Below are 9,147 nucleotides of genomic sequence, written 5' to 3' on the forward strand. Positions count from 1 at the left end.
CTCTTACTTATATTTTAAAGAAAACAACAAAAATCAATGAAAAGTCTAAAGTTTTAACACTGTAAGAATTTTCTTGACAAACTCTTTGGTGTTTATATATCCATCCTGGATGTATTCAACCTTGTTTTACCATTGGCTGATTTGCCATATTCTTAAAATAAAGATTGATGATTGCTGAAAACTTAGGTACATCAGACAATAATCATTACTCTCCTTGGACAAATTTTGTCAGTGAAGACAGAATGTACCTCAGCAAAGTAAAATAGCAGATTGAATCATGGTATTCTTTTTATCGTCTCTCATATCCAGTACCTATTAAATAGTAAAACATATTAGTTTAACTTGAAAATGCTTCAAGTTGGAAGGAAACTGAATTTTTAAAATCGCACTGGGAGAGTCATTGTTAATTGAGTTGTAATCATTATTGGTCATTAGCTTTTTATTTTATGATAAGGATCTTAATGATGATGGTGGTAATGATTAGGTAATGTGCACACAAAGTGATGAAAATGTGTTCTATTAATCTGAACAGAATTCATTTTTATACCAAATGATGTACATGGGTTTACATGATTGCTTTGCAACAACCAAGAAAAAAGTAAGAGCAAACATTCTGGACTTTTAACACCTAAAAGAGGGATTTTCTTTAATCTTAAACCTTTCTTATTTTTATTTTTGAAATGCTAGCCAACCTTGTTCTGAAATTGAAATTATTTGCTCACAATAAATATCTTTTTTTTTTTTTTTTTTTTTTACAAAAGTGTCTATTTTACTTATCATTCAGGAGGAAAGCAGTTCTTTTGCCAGTTGGACATTTTTTTTTTAAAAAAAAGCCTAATTTGAATAAATTAACATATTTTATCTACAAAAATTAATTCTAAAAAGGAATGATAACTAGAAAAGCAATTTAAATTGTGTATTTTATAAGAAGAGTAAAAAAAAACTTTGTCATTCACAGGGCAGCTCAGTTAATTTGATGTGCTTTGATGTAAATTTAGGGGTTGTTTTAATTTCAAAACATATTTTTTCAGTTAATAAAGGAGACAAAAGAAACTTTCAACCAGCATCTCCAGTTTGTTATATTGGAATGTTTTGGCTTCTCAAATGTGAGAACATGATTGTTTTTATTTCCAGGAGGAGATAATAACACTGAAGCAATAAAAAAGAGTCAAGGCAGCTTGCACAGCACAGGAAGTTCACAGCCAGAGACTTAATTTCTCACACAATGTACTGTGCAATGGGCCCATTAACATAGATGAATAGGCTCCTTAGAGGTTTTTTTTTTTCTCTTCTTCTTCTTCTTCCAGATATGCAGCTGCCGCTGAATGGTGATATGTTAATAAGGTACTCACTTGCCTATTCTTCAGGTACTCTGGCATTCTCTACCTAGGTAATCTCCATATAGGAAAAGCTATTAGGGGGTTGTATCTGCTACCACACCTTCAATTATATTAACACCTGCACTGATAATCCACGTAAGGTAAACTAGTAGGGGGCCTATGGCCTTAGTCCACCCTTTTTTTCCCCCACAATGTTACATCTGAGGTTGGGGAGAAAGTAAGAAGCAGAAGGAAAAAAAGGAAAGTCACTTTTATTACACATCAGTGGGAACCTTCTGAAAAAGCTTTCATGCCTAGGAAATTGTTATTTCTTCAAACAGCTGACAGCCTGCAGAGGAAACTCTTAATGGAAACCCAGCTCCTGCATTGTTATGCATGGCCCTCATGTAGATTCAGGGGGGTGGATTAAGTTAGCTTCCAAAGGGCCTATTGTGCGTAGCATTAATTTGCAGGGCTCTTGATATTTGAGTTAGAAGGTTTATAACCTCAGTGTTTACTTAGATGAACTACATCCTAGGTTTGTTTATTTCCGTCTGCAGTCTCTTATTTCCTAGTAAATGTTACATTTATATTTGTTAACAGCAAGAATGTTGTTATAAATCTGAAAGAAATAATTACACGTGCTTACAATCATTCATGCTAAAGCCTTGATCCTGGTTCTACAGGGTCACCCTTCCTGTTAGGTCTATAGAAGATTACATAGATAAATTCACTTCTCAAGAATATTTATGCCATCTAGTTAAACATGTTTAATATAGCCTATCCCAAGTGTTAACATTCTGTGAAATATGTAATTGCCCCTGTTTCTTTCACATAGCAATATTATAAACACATGCCCCTCTCTAAGCCTGTGCCTTTCACATCCAGATGAACAAACTATAGAACTGAGCATTGCTTTCTTTTATTACTGTTTGAATGGTTACTTGCAAAGGGTCAGTTGCAATTTTTTAATAGTGAATTTTAAAAAAAGTCTCCAAATTTTTATTTGCAAACAACTCTGGTGTTGTAGATATAGGAACTCCTAAAAAATCTCATCTTCTGAGATTAACTTGCAAATTTTCATTCAGAAACTTTTTCAACACCACCCCTCTCCCTATTCTCTCCTTTTCCTCCCTGGATTGTATAGGCAGTTGCTAACATGAATTTAAAATTCAATATGAATGGCTGGCGGCAGGAGGGTGCTGGGGGGAACATGCCCATTGGAACCAACTCTGGTCTTAATCTGGATTTAGGGGCTCAATTGAATAGAAGTACATTATGCTTGAACAACTGAAATTTCTATTATTTTGAAACCTTTTTTAATAGACAACAACACAAACAGCATGTTGAGTATTTTATTGCACATTTTCTGCTTTTGGTTAGTATTTTTGAATGTAGTAAAGATAATTTTAAATGTAGCTATTCATGGATTTATCTATGTTAGCATTTCTATTTAATAGGTTTTGTGATATAGTGGTGAGAATATAGATTATATATCTGTATCCTCAATACTTAATACAGTGCCTAGCATATGATAGGTACTCAAGAAATGTTTGCTGAATCAATCAATTAAATTATATCTTTAGATGGATTGCTTTTCAGGATACATAGGGACAGCCTGAAGAAATGCATGATAAAAACAAAAACAACAAACAATCCAATGATAATAAGATCCATCTTTTCAATTACTTGTCAGGCTGTGAGTAATCAGATCTTGAAAGTTTATTTCAAGGTTTCACTACTGTGAGCCAGTATGTTTTCAATTGGATGTGTCAGAATTTTCCTAACAACAGTTTTTCAAATCAACAGTTTTTCCTTGAAATAAAATTTAAAAGCGTGAATGGTAGGTGAAAAAATAGTGAAGGTTAGAGTCAACTATAATAAATATACAGCCCTTGCAATTATACAAAGTTTGCGAAATCTGATAATTAGGAGTAGAGGTGGTCCTGGTATACCAGCTTTACTGGGAGTTCTCTAAGAAAGAAAGAGTGTATTTAGATAAGAATCATAGAATGTTATTGCTTAGAGACATTAGAAATCAGACTGTCCCTCTAATTTTTACAGACGAAAAAGTAAAGCTTATATATACAGATATATATATATATATATGTATGTATGCTGTATATACATACACGCACACACACATACATGAAACAAATGGTTGCTGCCGATCGTAGCTTAATTTGGGGGCAGTCCCTATCATACAGTAGACATGTGATACATGAATAAAAGCATATATGTATGTACAGGAACACGAATGATGCATACATTTAATGAATTTATGGTTTGCATTGGGCAAATACAATATATGGGTTCAATTCAGCTAGTTGTAACAGTAATTTATTGAACATCTTTTATGTGGCATTGTGTAGGCATTGAGCTTAGTCCTAGAAACTTTCTGCTACATGTGCTGAAGAGTTGATTCATGTATATTTCACTTGGTACAGATTTATGTTGATCTTAAAATTATTACAGGAGTTGTATATAATAGCCATTACAGTGTGGTGAGAACAACAAAAACAGGAAAATACTAGAAGCATAAATGCTACTTATAAGATGCATAAGAGACTCTATAGCTCAGGGCATCATGACAAAGAAGGAAAGAAAGAGAAATTCATTTTTAGTTATTGCATAGATGATAATAGTGACAGTGAAAACCATTGTCTTTTATACTGGACTTAGTAAATACCATTCTGTCTTGGATGCTTTATATTTATTAACTGGCAAATTTTCCCCAAACCCTTTGAGGTGGGCATTGTCTCCATTTAAACAAAGAAATACTAGAACAATATTTCTTATTAGAAGAATTAGGTAACTTGCCCAGGTCACAAAGGTAGCAAATTATAAGAGCTGAAATTTGAAGTCAAGATTTCCTTACTCCTCAGTCTCTCCTCTTAGTCACTGCATTACTGTTATCCTATCCTTGTGGTCAAAGCTCTCTAGCTATTTTAGGCCTGCTAGTTGCTAACTTTGTTCCTCTGTAATTCCTTAGGAGACTGCTGGGTACATGCATTAATTGCAGCTTAATACAAGAGCAACTTTCAGGACTGCAGTCCATCAAAGAGAATTTTGTTAAGCTCTTTTCCAAAGTCTAGAAATACAACTTTCTTCACAGAAATAGCTGCAGCAATTTTAGAGACTTCTAATAGAATATCAAATATACATCTGCTTCTCAAAAGTAAATATGTCTGTATGTGTGTTTATATACGTACACATATACACACATATATATGTATTATCATTGCAATAATAAGGTGAAGAAAATGGTAATGATTAAACAGTGGGTTTATAAAACTTGCAAAGTGTCCTGTTTAAAGAATGACACCTGCATGTCATCATCATAGCAAGAAGAATAAGAGTTTTTAAACCTGAACGAGGAATATAAGGGAACACATAATTTTCTTATTTTCCCAAAAGGCAAATTTAATACAGTGAGAGAAGGATGAGGAAAAGCAGCTGCAAGCAGACTGGGATTAGATGTCTGATCCGCTACATTGACAACTGTAAAAACATATTTGATTACTGATGTCATTACTGGAAAGGCTGATATAGTGTTGTGAGGTTTGCAGACAACACAGGCTATTTATTATTCTAGTGTTGTCTTTTCTTGTTTATTGTACTAGTAGGAACTTATTATTACAATTCATGTACATTTACAACCATAAATTAGCAGATTGGTATGTACGCAAAGAAAAGTTGGACCTACTCTTGTCTCAAAAATTTTGTTGAAGATAGTAACTTGAGTTTAGAGGTTTCTTTTATCACAAATAAGATTAAAGTTGGTAAATGTTATCAAAAGGAAGGTATAAGGAGTAATTTATATTGAATCATTTCAGGTACACATGCATACTAAGACTGAAATGAGTATATATCTGTGAAGTTTAACAAGTGAGTATATTTTCCCCAATACATAACAAAATTTCAAAACCTAATTCTGATTTTGAGCCTCAATATGGTTTAGTTGAAAGAGGGGGTGATTTGGTGTCAGATAGCTCTGGGGACAAATCATTGCTATTGTAGTTATTGTGTGGTCTTCAGACAGCACCTTAATCACTGGGCCTCTGTCTCCTCTTGTGTCAAATGAGAATGAGAATGTTACCTTTCCGGTTTGCAGTAAGAGTTCAAGAGAATAGATACGAAGCATTGAGCATAGTGCTTATACTAAGTGTTGAAAAAATGGTGGTCATGTTTTAGTAATGAAGAGATGCCTAGTAAATCAAGACATCAAGGGAAGAATTAAAAGAGAAGGCTATTAGTAATGGAAAAGTCAATGCAATAGATGAAAAGATAATTTAAAATGGCCAGAACTGGGAAAGAGAATAAAACAAGTCAAAAAAACCAAAATATTAAAAGATAAGGACACTCAATCGAAAAGCTTGTTCACGTAGTACTATTCTGACTTTTGGAATTGTGTTTTCACAAATAAACACAATGCCCTAACCAAAAAAAAGTAATCATATAAAACTATAAGGAAAATGAAACAAAAACAAGAAAATTAGATTAAATATGGAATTTTTGTCAAAGAGCAGTTGAACAATGCAAAGAGAACAATATGATAAAACAAAAACCATGGGAAGTCTTGAGACGAAGACAAAAGGAAAACAAAGAAACATGGGAAAGACAGAAAAAAAGCAAACACAAGCAGAGACTAAAGGATACATCTAAATGTTCAAGCCAGTAGAATGAACACAACTCTGCTTTTAATTTTGACAGCAAAAAGATATCTGAATCAAGAAAGGGCATTTACGATGTTAGAAAGCAATGATTTTTAAAATTCTCAAATTTAAACAGAATGCTTTGTTTAAGCATGATGTATGTGTTTGTGTTTTCAAACGCAAAAATGTTGGAAGTTTTTGCATGAAGAAATCACTTGATTTCATGATAAATTTACCCATTTGGGTGCTAGAAATGAAAACCTTGATTGTTTACTCAACTACCCAATCAGAGAAAGAAAATTTTCAAATTGCAGTTCTATCAACAGATACAGTAGAGATCTTAGCTAGTAAAAACATCCTTAAGCATTATTTTGCTGACAACAACAAAAATATTTCCAGCCACATATCAAGCCACCTACAAATTCTTTGGGGATCAATTTCTTCATTTCTATAGCAAAGTAACACGTGCATGTCTACTACAAATCTTAAGGCAAATAGTCCTATTCCTATTCACTTGTCATTGCAATGAAGCATCTGCTGCTCACTGTTTTTTGTTATTTTTTTTCCTGATTACTCCAATTCAAAAACAGCATCCTACCACCTCTTTTAGTTGTTAAATATCCCTGTGCTTGTGGCTACATTTCTTTGCACTGGAGAAATGATCTCATTAACAAACTAGTTCTGTGCGTCCTTAACACTGAGGCCCCTCGCCTGCAGCTGGAGGCAGCTCTCTGTTCAGCCCCAGTGCAGAGTGACACAGACAGGCGACAGCGTCGCTAAGCACTAACTTCTATTCCACGGAGGCAGACAGCGAAAACCATTTCAGAACCACGGCAAGGCATGAGAGAAGCACAGGTAATCATGTTTCTGTATTCAGTTTTTGCAAGAATCAAATATATTCATCTGGAAGAGACAACTGGACAGAAAAAGGAGTTGGGGTGGGGGAGGTTCTGTGTTAGAACTGCTGAGCCAGGAAATAAAGTCACAAATTAGGAAATAGAGTGTAAACACAAAAAGAAAAAAGCCTCTGAGATATATATATATATATATGTATATATGTTTATGCACATACATATATTTGCACATACATGCATTTATAGGATACATATATAAAAAAGGGGATGTGTTGGTGAAGGTTTTGTTACATGGGAAGTAAGCTGTAGGCTAATATGTAGAAGTAAGAGGAGTAGTTTTTGTCCTGAAATCTCGAAGTTGGAGAGGACTTTAGAAAAAAATCTAGTGTGTCATGAATGACCACATCTAATACTTTTCTTTTTTTAAAGGGTAGCTGCAAAGTTTTGGAAAAGACCTCTGCAACAACTGGAAGCACAGTGTACCCAAGTGGTGGGTCTCGTCTGTGGCAATATAATTTTCTATCTGTCCAATTGAATATGGCTGTAAAGGGAATAAAACCCCATGTAATCTCCAGCAGTGACAATTTAATCAGTTGTGTAAGGGGGAAAAAAGCAGAGTCCCCTCATTTTCATATTTGCATATTTGATTTTTGCGTTGGGGAACAGAGGTTTTGTTTTTCTATTACTTTGCTTTCAATTTTAATATTCAATCTTTTTATGAGCAAATTTTTATAGTAGTATGTAATACTGAGTCAGACAGGTCTAAAATAGAAAGGAAAGATTCCATTTCTGAAATCAAGCCCCTGATCCAATATGCTTTGTGTAACATTTTTCCTTGTAAAGAATCTATGTGCCTAACATGGCTTGCATGCTCCCAGCTTCTGCACATGATGCATCTGCTATTAACATTCAGAGATTCACCCTGAAAACGAAGGCAACTGTTTGGAGAACAATGCAAAATGATGAGAATAGACCATCCTATGACCCCCTTTTTATATTAATATTTCTTAAAACGGTAAATCTTATTGATGGCATCTATTTCTAAGGAAGTAGGGTTTCTTAAATGGTTTATATACACAGGAGCCAGTTTTTATGAGGTTATAGAGGAGCAGTAAATACAGTAAGATTAAAAAAACTTCGTTGTTTTCACAATTGACAGAATGATATTATTGCCTATAGGGTAATAACAGCTAATGGGATTGATTTTAAGACGAATAAGATGCAAGTAATTTGAACTTATCATCAATTACCCTTGGTTACTCCCATGAGTATGTATCTAGTCAAAATGGTGTTGGATTTGAATTACTGGGACATAAATAGCTTTTCTTTATGCATCAATGCATTCTAGCCCCCATTTGTGAAAACTCCAAAAGTATGTTGGGTAACTAAAAAAAATAAGGATAGTACTCTACTTGCTTAATGATTTAGAATTTCTTTATAAAAAGTGAACTCTGAAGTCAACATTTCACTGGAGAGGGAAAGAACAATGATTTTAATTCTATGTAATTTTTTTAAAGTTTAAAAACAAGTTTTGAAATGTTTTATGTACTAAATTTAGTCTATGTACATATTTACACGTATATATATATATATACATGTGCATATGTGTGCCTACATATATGTGTGTGTATGTGTGATGTGTGTGTGTATATAAATGTGGGCTTAATGTTGCTAACCAAATTTTATGAGAAATAACTACATTTGGAATTTTGAAAATATGAGCCATAGGATTTTATTCAAAAACAGAGCAGAGTCTTTTTAATGTACATCTATGAAAAGCATACCAGTAGCAGTATACAGGCATCACTAGATGACAGGTATAAAATCCTTTGGGCAAGCACTGATTCACATTAAATTCAAGCACATAATATGTCAAGTTTTGAGTATGTTCTTGTTTATTTAAATCTGCATTCTGATGATGATCTTTTCAAAGAGATTGCATATATATGAATATGTGATCTAGTGTTTACATATTCAAATTAACCTGTTTCTTTGAATATGGTCTAATGACTGAATGATCTCCCAAACATGGCAACTCCTCAGGGAAATATACTGATGCCTCAGCACATTTCCTCAAGGCCTGGAGAGTACTAGATAAGCCAAGGAGTGCCTTGAAGCGTGGAAGCCCTGCTCTACCTAAACGAAAGTCCTAGGCTTTAATCACAAAGTCTAGGTTCACACTAATGCAATTAACCATATGATTGCTTTCGAAGGAGCCTAACCTCATCAGTATCTTTCCTTTAGGCAAACTGACAATGCTGGATCTAGTCAATGACTCAAGAGAATTTGATTAGCTAAGAGGTACAAGGCTCTGCATAT

The 9,147-nt window shown here is 33.9% G+C and overlaps 1 long non-coding RNA gene across 1 annotated transcript; it reads left to right on the forward strand.

Annotated features, from left to right (window-relative positions):
• Positions 1 to 6,721: 6,721 nt before the first annotated feature.
• LOC134733286 (uncharacterized) lies at positions 6,722 to 7,402 on the forward strand. The gene is made up of 2 exons (XR_010116773.1): positions 6,722 to 6,829; positions 7,258 to 7,402. It is a non-coding gene; the product is annotated as an uncharacterized lncRNA (long non-coding RNA).
• Positions 7,403 to 9,147: the final 1,745 nt, after the last annotated feature.

Source organism: Symphalangus syndactylus, chromosome 17, assembly GCF_028878055.3.
Source record: "Symphalangus syndactylus isolate Jambi chromosome 17, NHGRI_mSymSyn1-v2.1_pri, whole genome shotgun sequence".
NCBI lineage: Eukaryota > Metazoa > Chordata > Mammalia > Primates > Hylobatidae > Symphalangus > Symphalangus syndactylus.